Source organism: Balaenoptera physalus (assembly GCF_965194825.1).
Source record: "Balaenoptera physalus genome assembly, chromosome: 11".
NCBI lineage: Eukaryota > Metazoa > Chordata > Mammalia > Artiodactyla > Balaenopteridae > Balaenoptera > Balaenoptera physalus.
The window spans coordinates 86,791,926-86,804,604 of NC_138896.1; the positions used below are offsets into that span (position 1 = coordinate 86,791,926).

The following is a 12,679-nucleotide window of genomic DNA, read 5'->3' on the forward strand; positions in this document are numbered from 1 at the left end:
AGCCACGGAATTAGTCCACATTCAGCCAGGGGTTCTGAGTTTGAGGTCTTAATGTAGTGCAGGAACAACAGATAAAGAGCTTGGGCTATGGGACCTGGGCTTATACTCTGACTCTGCCGGTTCCTAGTTGGGCGTGACCTTGGACAAGTCACTTCTCTCTGGGATAAAGTTTCTTCATCTACAAAACAGGGATAATAGCAGTGCCTACACCTCATAGGGTGGGGTGAGAATTAAATTCCAAGCACACAGAAAGCACTCGTGAAATGTCATTATCAGGGTAATACAACCCAGAAGAATCTACACACACTCACACCTTCCCCAGAGACTAGTTTCCTGAAGAGAGAGGAAAGAAGATACTCCCTGAAAGGTTTTGTTTTTATTCCTTGCCAATTGGTTTGCTTTCATCAAAGTTCCTAAGTACCTTTTACAAATGGCCCAGTTTTCGATTTGCCTGAAGCCAGGCACAGAAAATAATTTTAAATTCCTTGAAACCACATAAACCTAGCAAATTAGAAAGGAGAATACGTCATCTTTGGGGAAGTCATCTAGATTATGCAATAACTTTTTGATTCAGCTCTCACCTTTCCAACTAATTCCAGACAGTACAGAAACACCATCACATTGATGGCCGATAGTTCTACAAACTATGAGGTGAACGGAGCTGGTGAGGGCCAGAGTGACCTACACTGACCAACCCCAATTCGTTTTCTATTTTCCCTGCTTTACCTGAAATCAGATTCTCAGGATTAGAAGGGGCAATAAAGCCACCCACTCTCAAGGCCCTTCTCACCTACCACATCTCCAAAGGTTTATTCAGCCTCTGAGTTATCAACCTGGGTGACAGGAAGCTCACTGCCTGATTTAAACCCCCCAAAGGCTGGCCACTGCCCTTAGAACAAAATCTAAACCCCTTACCATGGGCTTCAGGGCCCAGTGGGCTGGCCTCTGCTCCGGCCACCCCCCATCTAGTTCCCACCACTCTCCCTGGACCCACCCTCATCCAACACTCCAAGCTCCACCCACTTCTGAGACTTTGTTCCCACCCTCTCTCAGCCCAGAATGTTTGTTATTTCTCTGTTATTCCCACCTCTAGCTCTTTCTCATTCTCCAGGTCTTAGACCACTCTACCTAATATTGACCCCCTACCATTTCATTCCATCAAAGAGGAAGAAATTTTTCTCTGCTCTTCTAGGTTCTTCTGGCTGGTTTAAGAATGAAATTGACATGAGACAGATTAACAAGAGAAAAACAAACAAAAGTTTAATGACATGTATACATGGGAGAGACCCCGGAAAACGGAGTAACTTGCCAAAAACTGATTGCCTTAAATACCATCTGCAGCTACAACCAAAAGAGGATGTGGAGGGTACAGGTTTGGGACTTCAAAAGGGTGGAGGCAATTCACATGCAGATGGAAAAGCAAATGCTTGGTAAACAAATATTGGCAGGGCACCAGAGGCCATAAGACACAGACTCTAACCTCTAGGCCCTGCCCAGTTTCTCCCACCACAGAGCCAGGTCAGGTGATATCTCTATCCCAGGAAGAGGCCCTTTATCTAACTAATTTTAGGCACTTAAAGGGAAATAACAAGAAACACTTGAGTCTTCTGTTTCTTAGAAATATCAGCCTAAATTTATCCTCATGCCAAAGAGACACATTTTGGGGTGGCAGATTCTGTCCCCCTACAGATTCACAGCCTGTTTTACAGCCTGTTTCCCTCCCCCCACGAGACTGGAAGCTCCCCAAGGGCAGGGCCACATGCTGATCCCCAAGCCCATCTAGCTCCTCTCTGTACAGCATTTTCAGACAAAGCTAGATCAGGTAACAGGCAAAGAAAAGGCTTCACCTTGAAGACTTTCCATCGTTTATGAGGATCAACAAGTCTTCACAAACATCTCAGCAAAATGTCAGAGTCTCCACATGGGGGAGCTCAACCTTGACCCCATATTACAATAAAGGGAGCTTTAAAAATTACTTTAAAAGGAAAAAAAAAAATACTGATGCCTGGGTTACATCGCCAAGATTTTGATTTAAGTGACATGCAGTATAGCCCCCGGTGTGGGGATTTCGTTAAAAGCTCCCTCACATGAGGCTACTGTGCAGCCCGGGTTTTAACCACCACTTTAGAGAACTGCTTCTCAAGCATTCTGTGGGGAAGGACCAGTTGTCCCTTGTTTCCAAAAGTATCCAAACCCAATAAAAGTGAATAACCAGAAAAAGAAAACGCGTACAAAATACAAGCCTCAAGTTCTTTTATTACTAAACTCAAGTGATGTACAGTTGCTCTGTGCCATTATTATTAAATTTCTAAATGCTTACTCTCAATTTCTGTATTTATAACTTTATGCATCAGTAACTAAAACACAGTCTGCACTCTGACATGAGTCTACAAAGCCCATGTTCAGAGCAGCACTATCCAGACGGAACAGAAAAGCAACAAAATATAGTCTAACAACTTAGTTGAGGACTGCACACCATTCAACTTACACTACACAGCACTAAACAGCTGCATATCTAAACCAGACAGCAACACGACAGAGATCAGGACAGACTCGTCCTCTGACAGGTTTTTTTCTGCTGCTTCTGGGGACAAGGAAACATTCTCGGAGTGTTTTTAGAATGCTGAAAAAGTGGAATTTCTGGGGTGGTTTATACACAATTAAAGTATTTCCTTTTTTAAAAATAACCTTGCATTTGTTCGCTTGTTTTTTTTTTTTAACGTCCCTATATTGGAACATGTGTTTTGCATTACCTAATAATGGAGAGGTGTGTCATTCTTCTCCCTAAAAATATGCTGCTATCAGGAAAGCACATGTTGGAAATGATAGCATCTAACCATAAAGAGAATGTATGGCTTGAACCAGGACTAAATGAGGAATGGGAGACTCATGGTCTAAAGTTAATGAAAGGATGGGAGAGACCAGGGAGGCTCAGAAGAGAAAGTGAACGCTTTGCGCAGAAAGAAGCACTAGGCGTGGGGCTTAAAGATGGTTAGGATTACACAGGCAGATAGAAGCAGCAAGGAGGGACTTCAGCCCAGTATGATGGACAGCAAGACGACTGGCTAATTGTAGCACAAGGGCTATGCCATGGGGAGGGAGAGAGGGATGTGGTGAGTACTTGTCTTTTCCTGGAAGGGACAGTCCCCCAGGCTCCGGGCCCATTCCTGCCTTCCTCAGTATCCACGAAAGTCAATGCATTTCTCTCAAGGGAAAGACAGAGAAAAGTTTAAATATGATCTAAACCAAAGGCCATGGTCTTCCCAGGAAGTTTTAAAAAGGAGAACTGAGAATGTACTTCTGCATCTGAGCCTTGCATCTGAGCCGTGGTGAGAAAAATGAGATTCCCCTATTGTCTCTAGGATCTACCCACAAATTCAGTGAGAAAAATCTTGCTTATTGTTTACATAAAACAAAAACCACCAGAACAAGCTCAGCTTGGTGAAGCTTAAGGATTTTTAAAAAGAAAGAGCTCAAGTACAAATATAGTATTAGCTTTAGTCACTCTACTGCCTAAGAAAGCCCTTAATTAGATTTTTTAATTTCTAAGAATATTACCGCTTACTTCCCTTTGGTTTAAATATGATGTAAAATATATTATTAACAATAAACACTTTATATGTTATTCCTGATCATCCTGCAGAAAACCCTAGTGAGTGTATATCACCATCTTTTTACAGACTGAGGTCTAGTGAGATGAAGTTACTTGTCCAAAGTCCTACAGATTGTCAGTGACAGAAATAAGACTCAAACTCAGGTCTCTGGTGCCAAATCTTTTGAAGGTCACCACCGGCAAAATGCTTTCACTCCCACCCCCCGCCTAAATCTTGTAACGGCTCAGCCAGTCAAGTTTCGGCTACTGAAACATAAGCAATTATGAAAGCAAAGAGGCCATGTTAAAAGCAAAAGCACAAATCATTTTAAAATCTGCAATACTCTGCTCTCCGGAAGTGGCCAACTAAAGGCTTGACATTTTTCAGGTTGAAGTCTTCAGTAGCCCTGGTTTTTCACGTTGCCCAGCCCTGAATCCTCGTTTACAGTCACGATTCATCCTTCTGGGTAACTTCACTGTCAGTGTCCTTGGAGCCTGTTTCAAACTATTCCTTCTCCACCCCAACTTCCTTCCTCAAACATCCAGTGGCTTTTTCAGACTTGTTCCTGCCTCAGGCCCTTGACACTTGCCATCCTCTCTGCAGGGAACTCTTTCCCTAATATCCATGTGCCTGGCTGGGCTCAATATTCCAACTCAAACATCACCTCCTCCAAGAGGCCTACTAGGATTACACTGTCTCATGCCACCCCCTATCACCCGATATTAGCTTCCCATTTTACTTTCTCCCTCGTGTTTATCACTATCCGAGATTCTTATTCATTCATTGGACAGGTAAACTCTGTACAATTTAAAAGAAAAGACAGAAAGAATCAAAGTTAACACAGAATGAATGAACCAGATGCCACATTTCATAAACAAACATACCCTGAAGGAAAAATTCTTGTCAGTAAATTCAAAATAACAGAAGACACCAAATAATGACTGTTTTGCTAGCTCTACTATTGTGCTGGTAGAGAGGCACGCAAAGGCTGTATATACAGAAAATTTCTACCGAACAACAAAAAAACAACCTCTTCTTCCTGCTGTTTAACACGCTTCCCTCCGCCAATATCGTCCTCCACAATCCCTAATGTTTCTAAAATAACTTTTTAACTGTGGCTACGAATTATCAGCTGTATTGCTCCCTCTAGGAAATAGGTTAGGTTGCAAAAATCAGCTAAGAAAAAACTGATAACTAAGCTGTCCAACATAAAGTATATATCAGGATTCTCCGGCCATCTTCTGCTCCCAAAAACTTTGATCACTCTTTCCCAACGTCTGTCCTCAGGGCAACTTTCCAGTGTGTCTTCTCATTAGAGGATTCTCTTGGTCATTAGCCGTAAGGACCATGCACAGGCCCTTCATTTCCATGTGCAACACAGTGGGGCTGAAACTCAGAAGGCTGCTCATGCCCTAGTATGTTATGCTGATGCAGATCAATTTTTTAATAAAAATAGTAAGTTTATGGTTTTATGTAAAATATAAGAGGATGACTCCCAGCTATGAGAAACTAACCAATTTTATAATGCCAACCCTGTACACAACTGGGAATCAAGTTAAAGTGAAACTCTTTCCAGGTAGAGTATGTGAATTCTTACTAGAGGATGCTTTCTGCTCACAGAACCTCCCCTCCCCATGGGGCGACCCTCAAACTGTATTCACGTGTATAAAATCCCTTTTCCTGCAATGACACCATCAATGAAGTGCTGGTGTCAAAATCATGTACTACAGTCCACCTCTTCCCAAAGTAGCCGCCGTCAGCTTTATTTCAGAGATTTGGGGATTCCAAACTTAAGCAAACGCAGATAATATCAACACAATGCTAGTTCACAACCATAGGTCTGTGTTTGGCAAAAATTACACTGAATAACTGAATATAAAACAATAAATAGTTTGAGTAGTTTGGGCTATTAATTTAAAGACTTAAAGATTACCTTTGTTAAGAGCTAGATATAACTGGGAATGTCAAATTTGGGAGGAGACTTTTTATCCCCATGAAAAGAATGTACAGTGATCCCTCTGTATCTGCTGGGGGAACCAGTCCCAGGACCCCCTGTGGATATCATCATCCACAGGTGCTCAAGTCTCTTATATAAAATTGTGCACTATTTGCATATAACCTGTGCACATCCTCCCATATATTTTAAATCATCTTGAGATGGCGTATAATAGCTAATACAATGTAGATACTAAGCAAGTAGCTGTTAAGTGTATTGTAAATGTTATGAAATTGTTGCCAATGTGCTGCAAATTCAAGTTTTGCTTTTAGGAACTTGCTGGAATTTTTTTTCAAATATTTTTGATCCGTGGTTGGTTGAATCCGTGGATACAGAGAGCTGACTATACCAGTTAGTTCAAAGCAAATATGTAGAAAATGATAATAAATACTGTGCTGACAATATACAAGTCTGTCAAAGGCACATTCCAGAGGAAAATCAAACACCCTTGAAAATAAGCCTGTGAAAAACACCAAAAGAGCACGTCACCATTTGTGAGTGTCTTTCTCATTTATATGTTAAAGTGGTTGCTGGGCCAGCACGATGGAAAAACTAATATGATGGGGGACGTGGAGGTCTGAGGTAGCCAGGAAAAATAATAAACTAATCTAAGGAAAGAGTCGGTGTTCCTTTTTAAAGAACTATTTATTTATAATATCTTGCTGTAAAAACAAGATGTGACCCTCAACCTCCACCAAAATCATACCAAGGCTTCCCAATACCCTCAGGACGTAATCCCAAACTTGCTCTCCAACTTTCCTTGCCAACATCCTCCTGATGTAAAGGTCTTGGTCTTGTCAAATCTCTCCTCATCATCTATCCAACATCATGGATGGATTTCTGCCTTCAAGTCTCTTTCATACATGGTAGATTTTGCTACCCAGCATCCATTTTTCCCTGCTCCTGGTGGGAGCAATCCAATTTTGTTGAAGGACAAGATCCTTTCTTCACTGGCTCTGGTTGAGTGGGACCACCAGTCAAGGTGTTCTATGTGGGCATTTTACCCAAGCCAGACCATTTGACTCTCCAGCAGAAAAAGAATGAAAATGGTCAGAGATGATTCATCCTTGAGGAGGCGCTTGGCAGAGATGGTGCATCCCCTCCTCCATCTAGCAGCCCTGGAGGTGCCCAGTTCGTAACCTTTATTTTTCAGGTGTCACTCAGACTCCATAGGCTATTCCATATCTCTATTATTTGTTTTTAATAAATGTATTTTCTGCTGAAGGTGGATTCAGGGCAGATTTTCTGATGCTTGCAACCAAAATATACCAACTCACATGCTTGCCAAGATCATTCTTGTACCTTGGTACCAAAAAAACCCAGTCTCTGATAATTTCCAAGTCCCGCAATGTTACCACCCCAACACCATGACCCTCCCTCCTCATAGCTTTTATGAGTCCTATCATGTACTCTTATTTTTTATTTACTTTTTCCAAATAAAATTTAAAAGCAAAATTTTGTAGCCCACTGACCTGTGATTTTCCAGCATTGAATTTCCACCTAGAAGGTGATAAAGTTTTTTATCTACCATTACTAAGTACTTATTCCCACCATTCATTATGCATTTAATCCACACAAGATAGGCAGTGTTATCCCATTTAACAGATGAGTACACTAAGGCTGAAAAGAGACTACCTTGCCTAAGAACATACCTACACAGCTACGGAATCAATATACCAGGATTTAAACCCACGTGTACCCTCAAAAACCTAAATTCCCAACCACTGATGATAAAATTTGATGAGGGGGAGGAGGCGATGGGTATGAAAATACTTGTATCTTGGGAATTTTAATTTTGTTAACTGGCTACAGATGACCAAACCCATATCTTCTCTTGGGTCTGGTTTAAAAACTCTGCCAATTTGAATGTCCACAAGCCCTGTCTTGAAAACTATTCAGAGTTAAATGGAACAATCCATTATTTCGGCTAAACATAAAAAAATCCTGTCCTCTAAAGACAGATGTCTGCATCCTAAATCACATATACGATGTCCTCAGACTTTAGGGTTGGTTTATATGCTGCTCTGACAAAGCCAAAGCAGGGGCACAGAGACAGAATAGCAGACAGAGAAGCTGGGAAGAACCCAGCAGGGGATTAAAAATTAGCTACAAGTGGATAATTCACAAATGGATCATTAGGATTTGGGCATGGTTAAAAACAGCTCACATCTGGTTTTATTTGGGCTCCCTGTTTTGTCTAATAAACAAGTGGCAAAAAGGAAGAAATTCTGGCTTTAGGATTAAAAAAAATTAGGTAACATAAAGGTATTTTTTCAAATCATACACAAAGTAGAGTTAGTTTGGGGAATGCAGACATGCAGCTAGAAAGGCTAATTCACTGAACTAACTCACCATAAGATCCTGAACAAGTGACTTAATCTCCTAGGACCAGTTTCCTTAATAAAATTGGGAAATATGTTTCTGGTAGTTATCTCACAGGATTATTATAAGAATCAAAGGAAAGCATTTTACGTGGGAAAGATTTAACACCATGACAAGATATTAACAAATATGCCTAGAAGAGGCTATGCAGGTCCAAATGAGTTGACATTTAGACAAGTTTGTCCAGTGTATTATAAACTGCAGGATCAGATTAGTTGCGAGTCACCAAACTAGAAAGAAACCCAGGGCTTCCCTGGTGGCGCAGTGGTTGAGAGTCTGCCTGCCAGTGCAGGGGACGCGGGTTCGCGCCCTGGTCTGGGAGGATCCCATATGCCGCGAAGCAACTGGGCCCGTGAGCCACAACTACTGAGCCTGCGCGTCTGGAGCCTGTGCCCCGCAACAAGAGAGGCCGTGACAGCGAGAGGCCCGTGCACCGTGATGAAGAGTGGCCCCGCTTGCCACAACTGGAGAAAGCCCTCGCACAGAAACGAAGACCCAACACAGCCAAAAATAAATTAAAAAAAAAAAAAAAAAATGCTGGCTTAACTCCTAGAGAGTTTCATTATAAAAAAAAAAAAAAAGAAACCCAGTCCCCATGTCATCAAGCAATCCACCCACCAGATATCATGAAGAATGACATAGCTTTTATTTAGCATAATCATTTTAAATACTCCCAAGCCATGAAGTTCAATTCTTCATTAATAATTATTCATATTCGACAAACTTGCATTTCACAAAATAAATCCACTGAAATGGAATCAGGATTATGCTCCTTCCCCACCGCCCAAAAAAAAAAACATGGCTCCATGCTTGTAGGCAACTTCTACTAAGAGGCAATCTCAAAGTATGTTCTGTAGAAAGCTGATAGGTACATGTAGTAGTTTTAGAGGACAGGGAGGTGATGTACAGAAAGGATGGGCTCCAGAGGGGGTTCTCTGGTCAACTAAGTTTGGGAAATGCTGTGTTAGGCAAAACAAAGTATGTTCCTTGAATATGGTACTGCTCAGAGCCTCTGACACGGTATGCATTTCAAATCCCTGAGTAGGTGTTGAAATAAAAAGCATTTCCCAAACTTATTTGTACGGGGCATCCTACAGGGAATGAATTCATGTAAAACACGGGGAAGAATTTCATGAGAAACACACTGAAAATGTGGCAGAAAATAAAGATGGAAATACATGGAACAGACCATTTTTCAAAACACACAGCAATGTACATAAATAATTTAGCAGCATGGGGGAGGCAAGTTCTGCCACTGGCCCACTATCCCAGGTTCCCTTCACCCTATTCGAGGAGTGCTAAGTTCCTGAACATTATTGATAATTTAGAGGACACTCATATAGGGCCAGAATGCAATTCGTCTAAAACTGTGGATTCACTTTGTTAGGAAGCAGAAACTAACACACCATTGTAAAGCAATTATACTCCAGTAAAGATGTTAAAAAATAAATAAATAAAACTAAAACTGGAGAGTAAATTAGGAAGGAACGCAGGAAGAAAGGGAGGGAGGAGAAAAGAAAAGAAAAAAGAACCACAGACTCTCCTTTCTCTCCTAATGCTTCTGAACAACCAACTTGCTTTCATTTTTTTCTTCAAGAGATTTAGACTTATGAAAAACTTCACCTCGGGGCATATTATTCTAATCAATCAAACATCAGCTTTCAGAAGATGCACCATATGACTCTATCCACACAGGTCAGCAGACATAAATGAGGCGGGAAATTCTACCATCAAAGGGCCTTCTGTGAAATATGTTAACAGTGAATTGGTAATAAAGTCTATCCATTGTCTTATAGAGAGTAATGTCAATACCAGCAATGTTTATTTCAGGGCAAAAATCGATTTGTTAATTAATCTGAACTCACAAATGAATGCATCCTAACCCGCATACTTCCTGGTTTAATGGTTTCTGCAATCACAAATTCGGATGCCATCAGGGGCCATACAGATAACCTTAATGAGTGAAGCAGGCAGGGCCTAAGGAAATAGGGAGTTATGGGGACTAAGGGGGGAACTTGGGAGCACATATAAGCCTCAAGACTTTCATGCTCAATTCAATTAAAACACAGCGCTGGCTTCCCTTCCCCCTCTCCTTCCAAAACAAAACATAACAGGTGCAGTCCACATTCGGCCCACAGGCTGCTGGCTTGAGACCTCTGGGAGACCCACTGTCCTTAAGAGGATTTTAAGCTCCTCTTCTACAAATGCCTGATGAACACATTAAATTCACAGATTGCCAAGTTGAGAACAGAGTGTCAACCCAGATGTGTCAAATAAATGTGCTTATGGTGGACAAATTTTTGCAAGGTGTATATACAAATATAATAGGTTTTCAACACTGCACAACTGAGGTGAATGCCTTACAATCACCTGCTGAGTGACCTCGGGCAAGGTATGCCAGCCACCTCTCTGAGCCTCAGTCTCCCCATCTATAAAATAAAGATGATAATACCAGCCCCTCTGGGTAGTAGTGTAGGTTACACAAGAATACATTTGTAACACTCTTAGCAGACAGCAGGCATTTGTAAGAAAATTAATAAAGAGAAACTTCAATTAAATAGAGTTGGGTCAATGCCCTGTTGCAATAGCAGAGCCCAATGGGAGGAAGAAATACTCTTCTTTCCAGGCAGGGACTCACAGCCAATGAAAAGCCACGGACTCTTTTGTTTACCTTAGCCCTCCCCCAACTTCCTTTCCCCTCTATTAAAGTGGTCTCCTTCCCTTGCTGCAGAGGGAACTTGCAGGAGGCTTGCCAATGTTGCAGACTCCCAAACAGCAATTCTCCGCTGATCCCAAATAAACCCATCTTTGCTGGAGAAGTATCTGGCAATATATTCATTTCAGGTCAACACACTCAATTCAATGATGGTTAATAATTTTTATTACCAAGTATATTTCAGTTACTACTGCAAGTGATGTTTAGAACAATTCATGGGGCGATAGAGTAAATTTCACAGGTAAACTGTTAGGTAAATGATGCTGATCAGCCCCTTGGAAGAAGCTACTAATCGTGTGACCAATCTCAGTCACTTTCCAGAAGTCATGGAAAGATGCCAGTGCCAACTCAGGGAAATGCTCAGAGCCCGGAGGAGATTAAAAACTACTAGTGCCATTAGAATTTGAACAACAGCTTGTACACATTTAGCATTAATTCTGTTAAATATTTTTAAACACAAATCACAAGTGCAAATCCAAACACACACAGGATGCTAATACACAGCTCCCTGCCAAACACCTTGCAATGTGCACAGTCATTTGTCCTCCAAAATTCACGCCCATTAATGCTACTCTTCTCACCTCGTCTTCCAGCAGATGACCTGCATACTTGCCCTTTTTTAGACACTGAACACTCTCCCCCAGAAAAAATTTAAATTCCAACTTGTTGGGTTTTTTCTTTTTTTAATCCCTGAAGAAACTGGACTGGGAAGAGGAAAAATGATGAAGTAATAACACCCAGGTGCTTCCTACCTCATTAAAAGAAGTTTACAGCTGCACTGGTAGTGAATCATCCCCGTGGGTTATCCACGTGTATCCTTCAAGTGGCACGTAGCTCCATCAAGAGCCATATTCCATATGCTTTCCTGAGAACTGCCTTCTCTTCGCTTTGGTAAAATGATGACTATCAGGTAAGCAATGGTATTTTCTGCTTCCTGGCTTTCCTCCCTGTGGACATCCCAGTTCATCTGTGTTTCCTTAATTCTAAAAATAATTAAGTAACCTTGAAGCAAGAGGCTCAGAGCTTAGTAAATCAAGCTTTATTTTAAATCAAAGAGTGCTGTCAGCGTAAAAAAAGCTAGATGCAAAATTAAGTATAAAGTTACCATTTATGTCAGATATATATATAACTCACACACACACACACATATACACACCTTGTCATTACCTCAAGGAAAGCCCACTGGCGGAGGTGAGAGGAACCCAGCTGACTGAGGGAGCAATTACTCTTCATTGTATACCCTTATCTTTTGATAAAGGTGACTATATTAATGGTCCCCCAAAATTTACCTTTGACTTTTTTTTTTTTTTTTTTAATTTATTTTTCGCTGTATTAGGTCTTCGTTGCTGCACACAGGCTTTCTTTTTAGTTGCAGCGAACGGGGGCTACTCTTCGTTGCAGTGCGCAGGCCTCTCATTGCAGTGGCTTCTCTCGTTGTGGAGCATGGGCTCTAGAGCACGGGCTCAGTAGTTGTGGCGCACGGGCTTAGTTGCTCCTCGGCATGTGGGTCTTCTCGGACCAGGGCTCAAACCCATGTCCCCTGCATGGGCAGGCGGATTCTTAACCACTGCACCACCAGGGAAGCCCTACCTTTGACTCTTTAAAATTTTATCTGGACTGCCAGGTATTTTCTTACATCTCAAATTACTAATACTAAAAATGTTTACATTAATCTGTTTTTAATTCAAATTTATCCATGGATATTTCTCTTTTTTGTATATATATAAAATATCTAGAAAGCTATACATCAGACCACTAACTCTAAGGACAAGGAGTTACCTGGGACTAAAGATTTTGCTTTTTTCTCTATCTTTCTGCAATAGTATCACCTTTAAAATCTGAAAAATTAAATTAAATTAAAAGCTACACAGAGGAAAAACAATGAGATACCACTCCACATCTATTAGACTGGCCACAATCCAGAACACTGACAATGCCCAATGCTAGCAAGGACACAGAAGCAACAGGAACTCTCATTCATTCTGGTGGGAA

The 12,679-nt window shown here is 41.2% G+C and overlaps 1 protein-coding gene across 21 annotated transcripts in view; it reads right to left on the minus strand.

The window, feature by feature from the left end:
* The window catches only part of MAGI1 (membrane associated guanylate kinase, WW and PDZ domain containing 1), a 610,830-nt gene that overhangs the window by 490,043 nt on the left and 108,108 nt on the right, over window positions 1-12,679 (minus strand). The window lies entirely within an intron of this gene.